The sequence below is a fragment of the Hemitrygon akajei genome, chromosome 11 (genome assembly GCF_048418815.1).
Source record: "Hemitrygon akajei chromosome 11, sHemAka1.3, whole genome shotgun sequence".
Classification (NCBI taxonomy): domain Eukaryota; kingdom Metazoa; phylum Chordata; class Chondrichthyes; order Myliobatiformes; family Dasyatidae; genus Hemitrygon; species Hemitrygon akajei.
Window position 1 is genome coordinate 162,638,726 of NC_133134.1, and position 19,136 is coordinate 162,657,861.

At 48.4% G+C, this 19,136-nt stretch overlaps 1 long non-coding RNA gene across 1 annotated transcript in view; it reads left to right on the forward strand.

Moving 5' to 3' along the window:
• Positions 1-4,362: 4,362 nt before the first annotated feature.
• LOC140736213 (uncharacterized) overlaps positions 4,363-19,136 on the forward strand; it is a 32,452-nt gene continuing 17,678 nt past the window's right edge. Inside the window, exon 1 of the long non-coding RNA XR_012100906.1 lies at positions 4,363-4,768. This is a non-coding gene — a long non-coding RNA (uncharacterized lncRNA). The remainder of the gene's footprint in view (positions 4,769-19,136) is intronic.

A 19,136-nucleotide genomic window follows, 5' to 3' on the forward strand; every position in this document is an offset into this window, starting at 1 on the left:
CAGTTACTGTTACAAGAGAGAAGGTGCTCAAAAAGCTGAAAGACTTGAAGGTACATAAGTCACCCAGAGCAGATGAACTGCTCCCTAGGGTTCCAAAAGTGTTAGAGATTGTCGTGGCAATAGAAATGATCTTTCACATTTAAAGATGTCTTGTAGGGCATTGTGTATCCCCCTCCAATAGTTTTTGATAACAGGGCAGTCCCAAAAAATATGATAATGATTTGCATTTTGATTTCTACAATTTCTCCAGCAAACAAGGAGGTTACTATCATAATGGAATTACTGAGAGGGTGTACGGCTTTAGAGAGTAAGACCATATATTTTGGATATATACCTCAAGAATGGTTGAAAAGAGATAAATATTTAATGAATATACTGTTGGTGGCTGGTAAAAAGACTCTTACCAGGAAATGGTTATCAAAGGAGAGCCCAACTTTAAATGCATGGATGGAAATTACAATGGACATTGACAAAATGGAAAAGATAACAACATCTGTTAATCATAAGCTGGAACAATTTGATTCATACTGGGAAAATTATTTAACTACATAATGCCTCATAGGCCTGATTTTATTCTCACAAATCAATGAATATGTTGTAAAAAAAGATCACTCTCTACTTGTACATAGTTTTTTCCTTTTTCTTGTTTTTTCTTTCCGCCCTTTTCTATAAGTGTATACCTCAGATAAATACTTTGTGGAGATTTGTGATATATATGATTATATGATATATATGTACAATGTCTGAAATACATCTTATGGAAATGTTTGTTTGATGATGAACTTCAATAAAAAAATAAATTACAAAAAAAAAAGAAATGATCTTTCAAAAATCATTGGACTCTGCTTGGTGCTGGAATATTGCGAATGTTACGCTACTCTTTAAGAAAGGCAGCGGAAAGAAAATTAAAGACCAGTTAGCCTGACCTCAGTGGTTGGGAAGATGTTGGAGTCAATTGTTAAGAATGAGGTGATGGAATAGTTGGTGATGGAATACAAGCTGGTCAGCATGGTTTCCTTCAGGAAAAATCCTGCCTGATGAATCTAGAGAAACTCACACACCTACAGCAGGCGAATGAAAGGCTTATCATAGGAGGGACGTTTGATGGCTCTAGGACTGTACTCGCTGGAATTCAGAACGATGAGTGGGGATCTCCTTGAAACCTTTCAAATACTGAAAAGCCTAGACAGAATAGATGTGGAAAGGATGTTTCCAATGGTGGGAGAGTCCAGGACACGAGGGCATAGCCTCATGATAGAGGGGAGCCCTTTCAAAACAGAGATGCGGAGAAATTTCTTTAGCCAAAGGGTGGTGTATTTGTGGAATTTGTTGCACATGCAGCTGTGGAGGCCGGGTCGTCGGGTGTATTTAGGGCAAAGATTAATAGGTTTTTGATTGGACATGGCATCAAAGGTTATGGGGAAAGGCCTGGAACTGGGGTTGAAGAGGAGATTAAAAACAACAGGATCAGCCATGATTGAATGGTGGAGCAGACGCGATGGGCCAGATGGCCTAATTCTGCTCCTAAGTCTTATGGTCTTACAGTCTTTGGGTTGCCATTGAATATATCCCAGAAATGTACAGAGTTTGATTCTGTTTTCTACTTTGATACCCAGACCAGAGCTGTGAAAGGAGTAGCAGACTACACTGTGCACAGAAACGCCTTTTGCCAATACAAATGCTTTGAAGGATGGTATCAACCTTCCCAGAAGGCATTGCATAAATCGCCAGCCCTGAACTTGAGGATCAGAGCAAAGTCTGTTATTGCAACCGCATGGGCTGGGACTGGATTTAGATAACAATGTGTAATATTGATATCACTGATGACTCTCCAAATCTCATTAATTCTACTTATGCCCTTCCTTCTAAAATGGGATCTTTGGCGTGAACCAACAGGGCCACCATTGAATTGAATGTTGACCCCAGGAAAGGGAAGCCAAGGGAATATACTCCAGCCATCATCGAGTGTCAGCAATGAACAGCTTCAAGTTCCTGGGTGTCAAAGTGTCAGCATCTCATGCCATCTAAACGGCCCAAATTATGAGGGCAAATGCAAGCAGGCTTCTTCCATTGAAGTTGGGTGAGACTACAACTAGAAGTCATGGGTTAAGGGTGAAAGGTGAAAAGTTTAAGGGAAACTTCGGGGAAACTTCTTCACTCAGGAGTGTGAGGCTGTGGAACAAGCCCCAGTGCAAGTAATGCACACGAGCTCGATTTCAACGTTTAAGCGAAGTCTGTTAGGTACATGGATGGTAGGGGTATGGAGGGCCACGGTCTCGGTGAGGTGAATGGGAGCAGGGTGTTTAAGTGTTTCGGTACGGACTAGATGGACCGAAAGGCCTCTTTCTGCCTGTACTTTTCGATGACTAAGTGATGGGGAAGAGGGCGTCAATCACGCCACACCTGTCAATCACGGGCAGGTGCAGGTGCAGCCTGTGCGATGTATTGTTCGCTCAGAGGAGCAAGATGAGCGGCGGCGGCGAAGGCAGCGGCAGCGGAAAACGGCGGTCCCGCAGCTCTGGCAGAGAGGACGCGGGCTGTGGGAGATCAAAGCGCAAAGCTTTGCCGTCCAATTATCTAGAATGGGACGTGGACGATGTCTGCAGATTCCTGCGGGAACAAGGCTTGGGAGAGTTCGAGGAGTTGTTCAGAGGCAAGTATGGAATCAGAGAAACGTCCAAAACCTTTCCTCCTGCGCTCATTTGATCAGTGATACACGAGATTCTGCAGATACTGGAAATCCAGAGCATCAGACACCAAATGCTGCTGTGACTCAGTAGGTCAGCAGCATCTGTAAATTGGAATAAACAGTCGACGTTTCGATGGGGCAGAGGAGAAGGAGTACAAGATGGCAGGTAGTAGGTGAGACCAGGTGAGGGGGAAGGTGGGCGGGTGGAGGAGTGGGAGATGAAGTAAGAGGCTGGGAGGCGGTGATGGGGGAAGAGGTAAAGAGTGAAAAAGAGGGAATGTGATTGGAGAGGACAGTGGACCATGGGAAAAAGGGAAAGAGGAGGGGAACGGGGGAGTTGATGGGCAGGTGAGCAGGAGAGAAGAGATGAAAGGTGAACGAGAATGGGGAATGGAGAAGGGGTAAAGGGCGAGGATGGGAAATTATCCGAAGTTAGAGAAATCGATGTTCATGCCAACCTAGAAAGTATTTTAGAAGAATAGAGATCCCCTGTCAATTAGGAGCATCAGGGAGACAAGACCTTTGAATATAATTTGACAGAGAAACTTAAGGTTTCTATAAGTAAATCCCCAACCCTAATATCAGCGTTCTCGAACTCGGCAGAAAAGCAGGCACCATTCCTCTGTCAGTGATGCCGAATTAGCATCCATTCGGTATGTCATTGTTATTACACGCGTCCGGTCGATGTTATTGTTTTTCTGAGGACGACTGAGTAAGCAATGACTTGTGCACCCACAGCGACTGCGGGATGAACAAGCTTCTGCCTGCCTCGCTGGGGAACACCTGCCTTACAACTTTGATACCGAGAAATGGAGTTGATGAAGGAACACGTGGCGTTTACTGTGCATCCCAGTCTTTCCCTACGGATTTCCTCAGAACAGTTCAGCTACCCGCCAAGCACAGGAAGAGTGGCGGCATCTCCAAGATCAGCTCCGTTTCTTGGTATTGAACAAGTGGGGCTAGTGTTCCCCAGGGACAGACAGAAAATCATAAACACCAGAGATGGTGCTGATGCTGGAAATCCAGAAAGACACAAACAAACTGCTGGAGAAACTCGGCAGGTCAGGTACCATCTGTGGAAATGGATAAACAATTGATGTTTCGGACCGAGGCCCCTCTTCAGGGCTGCAAAGGGAGGAGGAAGCCGCCAGCAAGAGGGCAAAGAGGGACAGTTCAGAAGGTGATAGGTGAAGCCAGGTGAGTGGAATAGGCAGGTCTGCTCGGCAAGCAGTCGTTCCGGGTACATGTGTAATTTCTTCCCGAAGCTGTCTGAAAAAACTGAACTTGTGTTGTATTAGTAACATACCGAATGTACTCAGTTTGCTGTGAACTGCGTGTTCGGCGTCACTGGGAGGAAGACGGTGCGTGCTTTGCTGCCGGGTTTGGGTACGGAGATGTTAGGGTTGCGAATTTTGTTGACAGAAAGCTTAAATTCTGCTCCGTGTGTTCCGTGCTGCTCCTGATCGACGGGGTGCTGGTAGTCACCGTGTAGGCTTTGTGGTCCGAGAGAAGGAATGATTCTCACTGAATTCTGCTTTTGCTTCTCTGTATACACTCAACAGATGAAAACATATCCGGCGCGACCCTGGCACACCTAACGATGAATAAATTGGAAAGCATGGGCGTGAGGTAAGCTTAACCCGAGTCAGTGAGGGGAGTGGTAGTAGGCGGGACTGAAATGACAGGAGGAGTGAGGCATCGGAACAGAGGCAGCCATGACTATTTCTCTTGGGTGTGGGGCACCGGGTAGAAAGAAGGAGTCCTCACCTCTGTTTGTCTCCACTCGAATGTTGACGGGTCGCATACTCACTGATCCGTGAGGTTATCTGCCCACTCCTACCCCATTGCCCTCTCTGTCGCTTGTGGATTAAAAGGCGGCGTGCCAGCCCTGGCTCTGCTGTTCACGTTCCTGACTTCCGGCGCGAAAGCAGCGCGCTCGAGCGCCGCAGCTTTCCACGCGGCCAAACAAAGGTGTCGTCGTCCTTTTTAAAAACATATTTTCACCACCTCAACGCCCTGCTGGACATTTAAAGAACATGAAGTACTGCAGCGAGCTGCTGGCTGGCGGAGAAACTGAAGGTTGGTGCGCGAAGGCGAACCGCGAGTGAGCTGATCCTTCCCGGCTGGCCATGAGCGAAAAGGGCAGAAGCAGGCCGTTCGGCCCATCAAGTCCGCCATGGCTGATTCATTTCTTTAAATATACCCAGTAACACCCAAAGTCGTGACCTCATTGCAACCTATCCAATGGTGAAAGGCCTTGATAGAATGGACGTGGAGAGGATGTCTCCTGTGGTGGGGGAGTCTAAAACGAGAGGACACAACTTCAGAATAGAGGGGCATCCTTTTAGAATGGAGAATGGGGAATTTCTTCAGCCAGAATGTGGTAAATCTGTGGAATTAGTTTTAACAGGCAACTGTGGAGACCAATAAGACCATAAGATATAGGAGCCAAAATAGGCCATTTGACCCATCAAGTCTGCTCCACTATTCTCCTGCCTTCTCCCCATACCCTTTGATGCCCTGGCTAATCAAGAACTCATATCTCTGCCTTAAATGCAACCAATGACTTGGCCTCCACAGCTGCTCATGGCAACAAATTCCACAGATTTACCACCCTCTGACTAAAGTAATTTCTCCACATCTCAGTTCTAAAAGGACATCCTTCAATCCTGAATTCATGCCCTCTTGTCTTAGACTCTCCTACCATGGGAAATAACTTTACAATTTCTAATCTGTTTCAGCCTTTTAACATTCAGAATGTTTCTGTGAGATCCCCCCCCCCCCCCCCATTCTCCTCAACTCCAGGGAATACAGCCCAAGAGCTGCCAGACGTTCCTCATACAGTAACCCTTTCATTCCTCGAATCATTCTTGCGAATCGTCTCTGAACCCTCTTCAATGTCAGTGTATCCTTTCTAAAATACGGAGCCCAAAGCTGCACACAATACTCCAAGTGTGGTCTCACGAGTGCCTTATAGAGCCTCAACATCAGATCCCTGCTCTTATATTCTATACCTCTAGAAATGAATGCCAACATTGCATTCACCTTCTTCACCACTGACTCAACCTTGAAGTTAACCTTTAGCGTATCCTGCACAAGGACTCCCAAGTCCCTTTGCATCTCTGCATTTTGAATTCTCTCCCCATCTAATTAATAGTCTGCCCATTTATTTCTTCCACCAAAGTGCATGACCACACACTTTCCAACATTGTGTTTCATTTGCCAATTCTTTGCCTATTCCGCTAAACGATCTAAGTCTCTCTGCAGGCTCTCTGTTTCCTCAACGCTACCCACTCCTCCACCTATCTTTGCATTATTGGCAAATTTAGCCACAAATCCATTAACCCCATAGTCCAAATCATTGACATACATCATAAAAAGCAGCGGTCCCAACACTGACCCCTGAGGAACTCCACTGGTAACTGGCAGCCAGCCAGAATAGGATCCCTTTATTCCCATTCTCTGTTTTCTGCTGATCAACCAATGTTCCACCCATGCAAGTAACTTCCCTGTAATTCCATGGGCTTTTATCTTGCTAAGCAGCCTCATGTGCGGCACCTTGTCAAAGGTCTTCCATAAATCCAAGTACACCACATCTACTATATCTTCTTTGTCTACTCGTAATTCCTTCAAAGAATTGCAGTAGGTTAGTCAGGCAGGATTTTCCCTTTGGGAAACCATGCTGGCTTTAGCCTGTTTTGTCATGTCCCTCCAGGTACTCCATAATCCCATCCCTAACAATTGATTCCAACAACTTCCCAACCACTGATGTCAGGCTAACAGGTCTATAGTTTCCTTTCTTCCACCTCCCACCCTTCTTAAGTAGTAAAGTAATATCTGCAATTTTATATTCATGTGGTACAATGCCAGAATTTATTGATTCTTAAAAGATCATTGTTAATGCCTCCACAATTTCTCCAGCTACTTCCTTTGGAACCTGAGGGTGCATTCCATCAGGTCCAAGAGATTTATCCACCCTCAGACTATTAAGCTTCCTGAGCACCTTCTCAGTCGTAATTTTCACAGCACATACTTCACTTTCCTGGCACTCTTGAATATCCAGTATACTGCAGATGTCTTCCATTGTGAAGACTGATGCAAAATACACATTCAGTTCCTCTGCCATCTCTGCGTCTCTCATTACATTATCTTCAGTGTTATTTTCTAATGGTCCTATTTCTACCCTCAACTCTCGTTTACCCTTTAAATACTTAAAAAAGCTTTTAGTATCTTCTTTGATATTAGTCGCCAGCTTCCTTTCATAATTCATTTTTTCCTTTCTAATGACCTTCCTTCTGCAAATTTTTAAAAGCTTCCCAATCCACTGTCTTCCCACTAGCTCTGGCTTCCTTGTATGCACTCTCCTTTTGCTTTTACTTTGGCTCTGACTTCACTTGTCAGCCACAGTAGTGCCCTTCTTCCATTCAAAAATGTCATCTTATTTAGAATATATCTGCTTGGCACTTCACTCACTTTTTGCAGAAACTCCAGCCTTTGCTGCTCTGCTGTCCTTCCTGTTAGTGTCCCTTTCCAGTCAACTTTGGCCAGTTCCCCTTTCATGCCATTGTAATTCTCTTTATTCCACTGAAATACTGATACATTGGAATTTAGTTTCTCCTTCTCAAATTTCTTTAGCGGTTTGAATGGGGCACGACTGCGTAAGTGCATGGAGGTCAGCCAGTGAGAACAGTCTAAAAAGAAGACAGATTTATACAACGGGCGACGGAGTAGAGGGAGACAGAGTAGAAAGGCTTTGGTTCAACAGGGCTTCGGCGATAACGGGTTGAGGCAAGGTAGGTTATCTGTGCAGAATACAGACAGGAAGTCTGTGTGTGAGGTCGGTTTTCTGTGTTCAGTGTCAGATGTGGGAGGTCCTGGAGACTCCCAGCCTCCCGGACGGCCATATCTGCACCCGGTGTGTTGAGCTGCAGCTTCTTAGGGACTGCATTAGGGAACTGGAGATGCAGCTCGATGACCTTCGTCTGGTCAGGGAGAGTGAGGAGGTGATAGAGTAGAGCTGTAGGCAGGTTAGCACACTGGGACCTTGGGAGACAGAGAAGTGGGTAACAGTCAGGAGAGGGAAGGGCAAGAGGCAGATGGTAGAGAGTACCCCAGTGGCTGTCTCCCTTAACAATACATATTCCTGTTTGAGTATTGTTGGGGGAGACGGCCTACCTGGGGGAAGCAACAGTGGCCATGCCTCTGGCACAGAGTCTGGCCCTGTGGCTCAGAAGTGTAGGGAAAGGAAGAGGATGGCAGCAGTGATAGGGGACTCTACTTTGGGGGGTCAGGCAGGCAATTCTGTGGATGCAGGAAAGAATCACGGATGGCAGAGGCCTCCCAGGTGCCAGGGTCCAGGATGTTTCTGATTGCATCCACGATATCCTGAAGTGGGAAGGAGAATAGCCAGAGGTCGTGGTACATATTGGTACCAACGACATAGCCAGGAAAAGGTAGGAGGTCCTGAAAGCAGACTACAGGGAGTTAGGAAGGAAGTTGAGAAGCAGAACCTCAAAGATAGTAATCTCGGGATTACTGCCTGTTCCACGTGACAGTGAGTAGAGGAATAGAATGAGGTGGAGGATAAATGTGTGGCTGAGGGATTGGAGCAGGAGGCAGGGATTCAGATTTCTGGATCACTGGGACCTCTTCTGGGGCAGGTGTGACCTGTACAAAAAGGATGGGTTACACTTAAATCCCAGGGGGACCAATATCTTGGCGGGGAGGTTTGCTAAGGCTGGTGGGGAGAGTTTAAACTAGAATTGTTGGGGGGGGAACCAAACTGAAGAGACCAAAGTCAGGGAGGTTAGCTCACAAATACAGAAAGCTTGGAGAGAGTGCGAAAGGGAGGATAGGCAGTTGATAGAGAAGGTAGACACTCAGACCAATGGTTTGAGATGTGTCTATTTTAATGCGAGGAGTGTTGTGAACAAAACGGATGAGCTTAGAGCGTGGATCAGCAGAGACCTGATAGAAGTTTTTTATTTATTTATTGAGATACAGAGAGGAATAAGCCCTTCCAGCCCTTTGAGCTGCCTGCCCAGCGATCCCCCAATTTGGATCAGTACCTGGAGCTATGATGTTATGGCCATTACAGAGACTTGGATGGCTTAGGGGTAGGAATGGCTACTTCAAATGCTGGGTTTTAGATGTTTCAGGTAGGACAGAGAGGGAGTTAAAAGAGGTGGGGGTGTGGCACTGTTGCTCAGCAGTAGTGTCACGGCTACAGAAAAGGAGGAAGTCATGGAGGGATTGTCTACGGAGTCTCTGTGGATGGAAGTTAGGAACAGGAAGGGGTTAATAACTCTACTGGGTGTTTTTTATAGACCACCCAATAGTAACAGTGACATCGAGGAGCAGATAGGTAGTCAGATTCTGCAAGGGTGTAATAATAACAGGGTTATCGTGGTGGGAGATTTTAATTTCCCAAATATCGATTGGCATCTCCCTAGAGTGAGGGGTTTAGATGGGGTGGAGTTTGTTAGGTGTGTTCAGGAAGGTTTCTTGATACAGTATGTAGATAAGCTTACAAGAGGAGAGGCTGTACTTGATTTGGTATTGGGAAATGAACCTGGTCAGATTTCAGGTCTCTCAGTAGGAGAGCATTTTGGAGACAGTGATCACAATTCTCTCTCCTTTACCATAGCATTGGAGGAACAGACAAGTTAGGGAAACATTTAATTAGACTAAGGGGAAATATGAGGCTATCAGGCAGGAACTTGAAAGCATAAATGGGAAACAGATGTTTTCAGGGAAATGTACAAAAGCAATGTGGCAAATGTTCAGGGGATATTTGTGTGGGGTTCTGCGTAGGTATGTTCCAATGAGATGGGGAAGGATGGTAGGGTACAGAAACCAGGGTGTACAAAGTCAGTTGTAAATCTAGTCAAGAAGTAAAGAAGAGCTTACGAAAGGTTCAAAAATCTAGGTAATGATAGAGATCTAGAAGATTAAAAGGCTAGCAGGAAGGAGGTTAAGAATGAAGTTAGGAGAGCCAGAAGGGGCCATGAGAAGGCCTTGGCAAGCAGGATTAAGGAAAACCCCAAGGCATTCTACAAGTATGTGAAGAGCAAGAGGATAAGGCATGAGAGAATAGGTCCAATCAAGTGTGACAGTGGGAAAGTGTGTATGGAACTGGAGGAGACAGCAGAGGTACTTAATGAATACTTTGTTTCAGTATTCACTACGGAAAAGGATCTTGGCGATTGTAGAGATGACTTGCAGTGGACTACCAAATCACCGAATTATAGGAAAGATGTCAACAAAATAGAGAAAGTACAGAGAAGATTTACTAGGATGTTACCTGGGTTTCAGCACCTAAGTTACAGGGAAAGGTTGAACAAGTTAGGTCTTTATTCTTTGGAGCGTAGAAGTTTGAGGGGGGACTTGATAGAGGTATTTAAAATTATAAGGGGGATAGATAGAGTAGACGTGGACAGGCTTTTTCCATTGAGAGTAGGGGAGATTCAAACAAGAGGACATGAGTTGAGAGTTCGGGGGCAAAAGTTTAAGGATAATACGAGGGGGAATTTCTTTACTCAGAGAGTGGTAGCTGTGTGGAACGAGCTTCCAGTAGAAGTGGTAGAGGCAGGTTCGGTATTGTCATTTAAAGTAAAATTGGATAGGTATATACCTATAGGAAAGGAATGGAGGGTTATGGGCTGTGTGCGGGCCAATGGGACTAGGTGAGAGTAAGTGTTCGGAACGGACTAGAAGGGCTGAGATGGCTTGTTTCTGTGCTGTAATTGTTATATGGTTACATGGTTTAAAAGCTTGAACATGTAGATATTAAGGAAGAGGATGTGCTGGAGCTTTTGGAAAGCATCAAGTTGGATAAGTCACCATGACCAGATCGGATGTACCCCAGGCTACTGTAGGAAGTGAGAGAGGAGATTGCTGAGCTTCTGGTGATGATCTTTGCATCATCAATGAGGATAGGGGAGGTTCCAGAGGATTGGAGAGTTGCAGGTGTTGTTCCCTTATTCAAGAAAGGGAGTAGAGATAGCCCAGGAAATTATAGACCAGTGATTGTTACTTCCGTGGTTGGTAAGTTGATGGAGAGGATCCTGAGGCAGGATTTATGAACATTTGGAGAGGCGTAATATGATTAGGAGTAGTCAGCATGGCTTTGTCAAAGGCAGGTCATGCCTTACGAGCCTGATTGAAGTTTTTGAGGATGTGTCTAAACACATTGATGAAGGTAGAGCCGTTGATGTAGTGTGTATGGATTTCAGCAAGACATTTGATAAGGTACCCCATGCAAGGCTTATTGAGAAAGTAAGGAGGAATGGGATCCAAGGGGACATTGCTTTGTGGATCCAGAACTGGCTTGCCCACAGAAGGCAAAGAGTGGCTATAGATGGGTCATATTCTGCGTGGAGGTCGGTCACCAGTGGTGTGCCTCAGGGATCTGTTCTGGGACCCTTCTGTTCGTGATTTTTATAAATGACCTGGATGAGGAAGTGGAGGGATGGGTTAGTAAATTTGCTGATGACACAAAGGTTGGGGGTGTTGTGGATAGTGTGGAGGGCTGTCAGAGGTTACAGTGGGACATTGATAGGTTGCAGAACTGAGCTAAGAAGTGGCAAATGGAGTTCAACCCAGATAAGTGTGGTGGTTCATTTTGGTAGGTCTAATATGATGGCAGAATATAGCATTAATGGTAAGACTCTTGGCAGTGTGAAGGATCAGAAGGATCTTGGGGTCCGAGACAATATGACACTCAAAGCTGCCACGCAGGTTGACTCCATGGTTAAGAAGGCATACGGTGCATTGGCCTTCATCAACCGTGGGATTGAGTTAAGAGCTGAGGGGTAATGTTGTAGCTATATAGGACCCTGGTCAGATCCCACTTTGAGTACTGTGCTCAATTCTGGTCACCTCACTACAGGAAGGATGTGGAAACCATAGAAAGAGTGCAGAGCAGATTCACAAGGATTGGGGAGCATGCCTTATGAGAATAGGTTGAGTGAACTCAGCCTTTTCTCCTTGGAGCGAAGGAGGATGAGAGGTGACCTGATAAAGGTGTATAAGATGTTGAGAGGCATTGATCGTGTGGATAGTCAGAGGCTTTTTCCCAGGGCTGAAATGGGTAGCACGAGAGGGCACAATTTTAAGGTGCTTGGAAGTAGGTACAGAGGAGATGTCAGGGGTAAGTTTTTTATGCAGAGAGTGGTGAGTGCGTGGAATGGGCTGCCGGTGACGGTGGTGTAGATGGATATGATAAGGTCTTTTCAGAGACTCGGTAGTGGAGGTGGAGACGGAAACACTAGGGTCTTTGAAGATTCTCCTGGATAGGTACATGGAGCTTAGAAAAATAGAGGGCTGTGGGTAAGCCCAGGCATTTCTAAGGTAAGGACATGTTCAGCACAGCTTTGAGGGCCGGAGGGCCTGTATTGTACTGTAGGTTTCTATATTTTTATGTTTTTATGTTTCTCAAAATTCAAAGTGAACTGGATCATATTGTGATCACTGCTCCCTAATGATTCCTTAACCTTAAGCTCTCTTATCACCTCCGGATCATTGCACAACACCCAATCCAGCACAGCCGATCCCTTAGTGGGCTCAACAACAAGCTGTTCTAAAAAGCCATCCGCTCCACAAATTATTTCTCTTGAGGTCCAGTACTGGTCTGGTTTTCACAATCCACTTTTACGTAAAACTCCCCAATGATTATCATGATATTGCCTTTTCTATCTTCTGACACACCTTTTCTATCTTCTGCTGTAATTTGTAATCTACATCCCAGCTGCTGTTTGAAGGCCTGTTTGCAACTGCCATTAGGGTCCTTTTACCCTTGCCATTTCTTAACTCAACCCATAGAGACTCTACACCTTCTGATCCTATGTCATCCATTTCTAATGATTTAATATTATTTCTTATACACAGGAGCACACCACCCCCTCTGCCTACTAACCTATCTTTTTGTGCACTGTATATCCTTGGATGTTCAACTCGCAATGGCAACCATCCTTTAGCCAAGTTTCAGAGATGGCCACAACGTCATACTTGCCAATCTGTAGCTGAATTTCAAAATCATCCATTTTATTTCTTCTGCTGCATGCAAATATAACACTTTCAGTCCAGTGTTTGATGCTCTCTGTTTTAACTGCACCACACCTCTATTGCCCTGTAAATCATTACACTGGCTGTGAGTATTCCTTATCTGCTGCCTGTCCTTTCTGTCATCTCTGTTGCACGCTATCTTTGATTTATTTCTGTTTTCCCCTTCCTCAGTCATATCACTCCGATTCCCATCCCCCTGCCAAATTGGTTTTAACCCTCCCTAACGGCTCTATTAAACCTGCCTGCTAGGATATTGGATACCTTTGTGCTCAGTTGTAACCTGTCCATTTTGTACAGGTTGTACCTCCCCTAGAAGAGGCCCCAATGTTCTAGGATCCTGAAGCCCTGCCCCCTACACCAGTCTCTCAGCCACGCATTACTATGCCTGATCATGCTATTCTTGCGCTCGTGAGCACGTGGCACAGGCAGCAATCCTGAGATTACTACCCTGGAGGTCCTGCTTTTCAGCTTCCTACCCAACTCTTTGAATTCCCTCTTCAGGATCGCCTCCCTTTTTCTACCTATGTCATTGGTACCAATGTATATTTAAAACAGAGATTATTAATTGGTCACAGTGTGGAAGGGTATGGAGAGGAGGCAGGAGATTGGGGCTGAGAGGAAAATTGGATCAGCCATGATGAAATGTCTGAGCAGACTTGGTGGACTGAATGGCCTAGTTCTGCCCCTATATCTTATCGTCATATGGTCAATGAAGTTTTTGTTCCAAATAGATGTCCTGTAGCGGTGTGCTACACGCAGCGCTAAAATAACGACACGGAGTCGGTAAACTGCAGTCAAAGATAAAGTTTATTCCAACTTCACAGTCTTGCTTTAAAGCCTCGCTCCCCTGCCGGGTGCCTCTACTCGCACATACTGAAAACCCCTCAGGCTTTCTCCTTTGTGCCTGCACGCTGGCTAATTGTCAGCCGGTTCGAGTGTGCTAGTAATTGGGTCGCCACATAACCCCCCCCCAGAACCGGCGGTACACCCCCCAATGTTCACAGTCTGGGCCGGGCCCTGTTTGGGAGGTCGGCCTCTGCGCCGCGGTGCCGGAAACTTGACCGGTTGCGCCAAGTCCACATGGGCCGGTTTGAGTCGGTCCACCGTGAAAACCTCCTCTCTCCCCCCAATGTCCAGCACGAATGTGGACCTGTCGTTTCTGATCACCGTAAACGGCCCCTCGTAGGGCCGTTGCAGTGGTGGCCGATGCCCGCCCCGTCGTACAAACACAAACTTACAGTTCTGCAGATCTTTGGGTACGCAGGTCGGGTGCTGCCCATGCTGTGAAGTGGGTATGGGGGCCAGGACACCGAGCCTCTCGCGTAGTCTGCCCAGGACTGCTGCGGGTTCTTCCTCTCGCCCCCTTGGGGCTGGTATGAACACCCCGGGAACGACCAGGGGTGCGCCGTACACCAACTCGGCCGGCGAAGCGTGCAGATCGTCTTTGGGCGCCGTGTGGATGCCGAGTAGGACCCAGGGAAGCTCGTCCGCCCAGTTAGCTCCTCGCAGACGGGCCATGAGAGCCGACTTCAGGTGACGGTGGAAACGCTCCACCAGTCCGTTCGACTGTGGGTGGTAGGCAGTGGTGTGGTGCAGCTGAGTCCCCAACAGGCTGGCCATCGCTGACCACAGGCTGGAGGTGAACTGGGCGCCTCTGTCGGAGGTAATGTGGGCCGGTACACCAAAGCGGGACACCCAGGTGGCGATCAGTGCCCGGGCGCAAGATTCAGAGGTGGTGTCGGTGAGCGGGACCGCGTCTGGCCATCTTGTGAACCGGTCCACGATAGTCAGGAGGTGCCACGCTCTGCGCGACACTGGCAGGGGGCCCATGATATCCACATGAATGTGGTCGAAACGCCGGTGGGTGGGGTGGAACTGCTGCGGCGGGGCCTTGGTGTGTCGCTGCACCTTGGCCGTCTGGCAGTGCATGCACGTTCTGGCCCATTCACGGACCTGCTTGCGGAGTCCGTGCCAAACAAACCTGTTGGAGACCATCCGGACGGTAGTGCGGATGGAGGGGTGCGCCAAGTTATGAATAGAGTCGAAAACATGTCGTCGCCAAGGTGGCAGGACGACGGGACAGGGATGGCCAGTGGCGACGTCACAGAGTAGGGTCCTCTCACCTGGGCCTACGGGGAGGTCCTGGAGCTGCAAACCGGAGACTGCGGTCCTGTAACTCGGGATCTCCTCATCTGCCTGCTGTGCCCCTGCCAGCGCCTCAAAGTCTACCCCTTGGGAAAGGGCGTGAATCTTAGGGCGAGAGAGCGCATCCGCCACGACATTGTCCTTACCCGAGACGTGCCGGACGTCCGTCGTGTATTCAGAGATGTAGGACAGATGGCGCTGCTGGCGGGACGACCAGGGATCGGACACCTTTGTGAATGTAAAGTTAAGCGGTTTGTGGTCCGTGAACGCGGTGAAGGGCCTACCTTCTAAGAAGTACCTGAAATGCCGGATTGCCAGGTATAGCGCCAACAGCTCCCGGTCGAAAGCACTGTATTTGAGCTCGGGTGGCCGCAGGTGTTTGCTGAAAAACGCCAGGGGTTGCCAGCGGCCCGCGATGAGCTGCTCCAGTACCCCACCGACTGCCGTATTAGATGCGTCCACTGTGAGGGCAGTAGGGACGTCCATTCGGGGGTGCACTAGCATCGCGGCATTCGCCAAGGCATCCTTTGTTTGAATGAAAGCGGCGGCGGACTCCTCGTCCCAGGTAATGTCCTTGCCCGGACCGGACAGCAAGGCGAACAGGGGGCGCATGATCCGGGCAGCTGAAGGGAGGAAGCGGTGGTAGAAATTGACCATACCTACAAATTCCTGAAGGCCTTTGATCGTGGTGGGTCGAGGGAAATGGCAGACCGCGTCTACCTTAGCGGGCAGAGGGGTTGCCCCGTCTGTGGTAATCCTGTGGCCCAGGAAGTCAATGGTGTCGAGCCCGAACTGGCATTTGGCCAGGTTGATTGTTAGACCGTAGTCACTCAGCCAGGCATAGAGTTGTCGGAGGTGGGACAGATGCTCCTGGCGACTGATGCTGGCTATGAGGATGTCGTCCAAATAGATGAATGCGAAGTCCAGGTCGCATCCCACCGCGTCCATCAGCCGCTGGAACGTCTGTGCAGCATTCTTCAGGCCGAACGGCATGCGGAGGAACTCAAAAAGACCGAACGGGGTGATGAGAGCCGTTTTGGGGACGTCGTCCGGATGCATCGGGATTTGATGGTATCCGCGGATGAGGTCTACCTTGGAGAAGATCCGTGCGCCGTGCAGGTTTGCTGCAAAGTCCTGAATGTGCGGCACAGGGTAGTGGTCCGGTGTTGTAGCCTTGTTCAGCCTGCGGTAGTCGCCGCACGGTCTCCAGCCCCCTGTCGCTTTGGGCACCATGTGCAGGGGGGAGGCCCATGGGTTGTCGGACCGCCGGATGATCCCCAATTCCTCCATCCTCGAACTCCTCCTTCGCCAGTCGGAGCTTGTCCGGGGGAAGCCGCTGAGCGCGGGCATGGAGGGGTGGTCCCTGGGTCAGGATGTGGTACTGTACGCCGTGTCGGGGCATGGCTGCCGCGAACTGCGGTGCCAGAACCGATGGGAAATCCGCCAGGACCCTGGTGAAGTCGTTGTCGGACAGCGTGATGGAGCCGAGGTGAGGGGCTGGCAACTGGGCTGCACCCAGGGAGAACGTCTGAAAGGTCTCGGCGTGAACCAGTCTCTTCCTGGGCAGGTCGACCAGTAGGCTGTGAGCCCGCAAGAAATCCGCACCCAGAAGCGGTTGGGCTACGGCGACCAGTGTGAAGTCCCACGTGAACTGGCTGGAGCCGAACCGTAGCTGCACCGGACGGGTGCCATAAGTCCTTATAGTGCTGCCGTTCGCGGCCCGCAGGGGGGACCCGGCGCCCTGCTGCGGGTGTCATAACTCATCGGAGGTAAGACGCTGATCTCGGCACCGGTGTCGACCAAAAACCGGCGTCCCAACCTGCTGTCCCACACATACAGGAGGCTATCTCGATGGCCAGCCGCCGTAGCCATCAGCGACGGCTGGCCCTGGCGTTTCCCGGGAACTGGCAGGGCGGGCGACAACGGCGGGCTTCTGCGCCCCACCGCTGGTGGTAGAAACACCATTGCTCGTTGGGCTCCACACCCTGGCCTCTGGGTTTAGAGGGCTCTGCGGCCGGGCCTGGACTGGTTTGCTGCTGGGAGCGTGGCCGGGTGATCAGTGAGATGGACGCCCCACTCCCCTTCTTGGCGTTCTGTGGTGAACTACATATACCTGTCTGGACTGCTCCTGTGGCTCCTCCCACAGACCCCTGTATAAAGGCGATTGAGGCCTGAGCCCGGCCTCATTCTCCAGGATGTAGTGTTGTTCATTCTTCCAGTCAATAAAAGCCGATATCTCGCTTCTTACGTCTCAGAGTGAGTTATTGATGGTGCATCACATTCCACAGCAAGTCTGCCCAGGCTGCCACCTTCCGGGGTTCGCTGAAATCCGCGTCAGACAGCAGCAGGCGTATGTCCTCGGACAGCTGCTCCAGGAATGCCTGCTCAAACATGAGGCAGGGTGTGTGTCCGTCGGCCAGAGACAACATCTCATTCATTAAAGCTGATGGAGGCCTGTCTCCCAAGTCATCCAGGTGCAGTAAACGGGCAGCTCGCTCGCGGCGGGAGAACCCGAAAGTCCTTATGAGCAGGGCTTTGAATTCCGTGTACTTGCCGTCCACCAGGGGAGACTGTACGAACTCCGCGACCTGGGCCGCTGTGTCCTGGTCGAGGGAGCTCACCACGTAGTAGTAACGGGTGTCCTCTGAGGTTATCTGCCGAACGTGGAATTGGGCTTCTGCTTGCTGAAACCATAGGTGAGGTTGTAGCGTCCAGAAGCTTGGCAGTTTCAAGGAAACAGCATTAACAGATGCGGCGTCGTTCATCTCCGGTCCAAAAACGTTTGGACCGTCGGGGTCACCAATTGTAGCAGTGTGCTACATGCAGCGCTAAAATAACGACACAGAGTTGGTAAACTGCAGTCAAAGATAAAGTTTATTCCAACTTCACAGTCTTGCTTTAAAGCCTCGCTCCCCCGCCGGGTGCCTCTACTCGCACGTACTGAAACCCCCTCAGGCTTTCTCCTTTGTGCCTGCATGCTGGCTAATTGTCAGCCGGTTCGAGTGTGCTAGTAATTGGGTCGCCACAGTCCCTCTATTCTGAGCCTGTGCCCTCTGGTCCTAGACTCCTCCACTATAGGAAATATCCTCTCCACATCTACTTTATCTGGGCTTTTCAATGTTTGATACGTTTCAATGTGATTCCTTCTCATTCATCTAATCTCCAGTGAGTACAGACCCAGAGCCATTAAGTGCTCCTAAGACTTTAACTGGATTTGTTTTTTCCCCCAGAATCATTCTTGTGAGCTTCCTCTGAATTCTCTCCAATGCCAGCACATATTTTCTTTGATAAGGGACTCAAAACCACTCACAATACTGTCAGTGAGGTCTCACCAATGCCTTATAAAGCCCCAGCATTACATCCTTACTTTTATTTTCTAGGCACCTGGAAATGAATGCTAACATTTCATTCTTCACCACTGACTCTACCTGCAAATTAACCTTTAAGGAATTCTGCATGAGGACTCCCAAGTCCCTTTGCACCTCAGATTTTTGAGTTTTCTCTCCATTTCAAAAATAATCTATGCTTTTATTTTTTCTATCAAAGCACATAACCATAAATCTTCCAACACTGTATTCCATCAGCAACTTCTTTGCCCATTCTCCTAATCTGTCGAAGTCCTTCAGTAGCCACTCTACTTCCTCAAAACTACCTGCCCTTCCGCCCATTTTCATATCGTCCACATATTCATCAATTCTGTCATCCAAATCATTGACATATAATGCAAAAAGAGGTGGCCCCAACACAGACCCCTGTGGAAGAGCACTAGTCACTGGCAGCCAAGCAGAAAAGGTTCTTTCTTGTAATAGTATCTCAGAATCAGAATCAGTATCGGGTTTAATATCACTGGCATGTGACGTGAAATTTGTTAACTTAGCAGCAGCAGTTCCATGCAATACATAATCTAGAAGGGGGAAAAAGTTTAAAATAATAATAAATAAATAAATCGATTACAGTATATGTGCATTGAATAGATTAAAACCCGTGCAAAAAAACAGAAGATTGAGAGGGGATCTGATTGAAACATATAAGATTATTAAGGGATTGGACAAGATAGAGGCAGGAAATATGTTCCAGATGCTGGGAAAGTCCAGTACCAGAGGGCATGGTTTGAGAATAAGGGGTAGGTCATTTAGGACAGAGTTAAGGAAAAACTTCTTCTCCCAGAGAGTTGTGGGGGTCTGGAATGCACTGCCTCGGAAGGTAGTGGAGGTCAATTCTCTGAATGCTTTCAAGA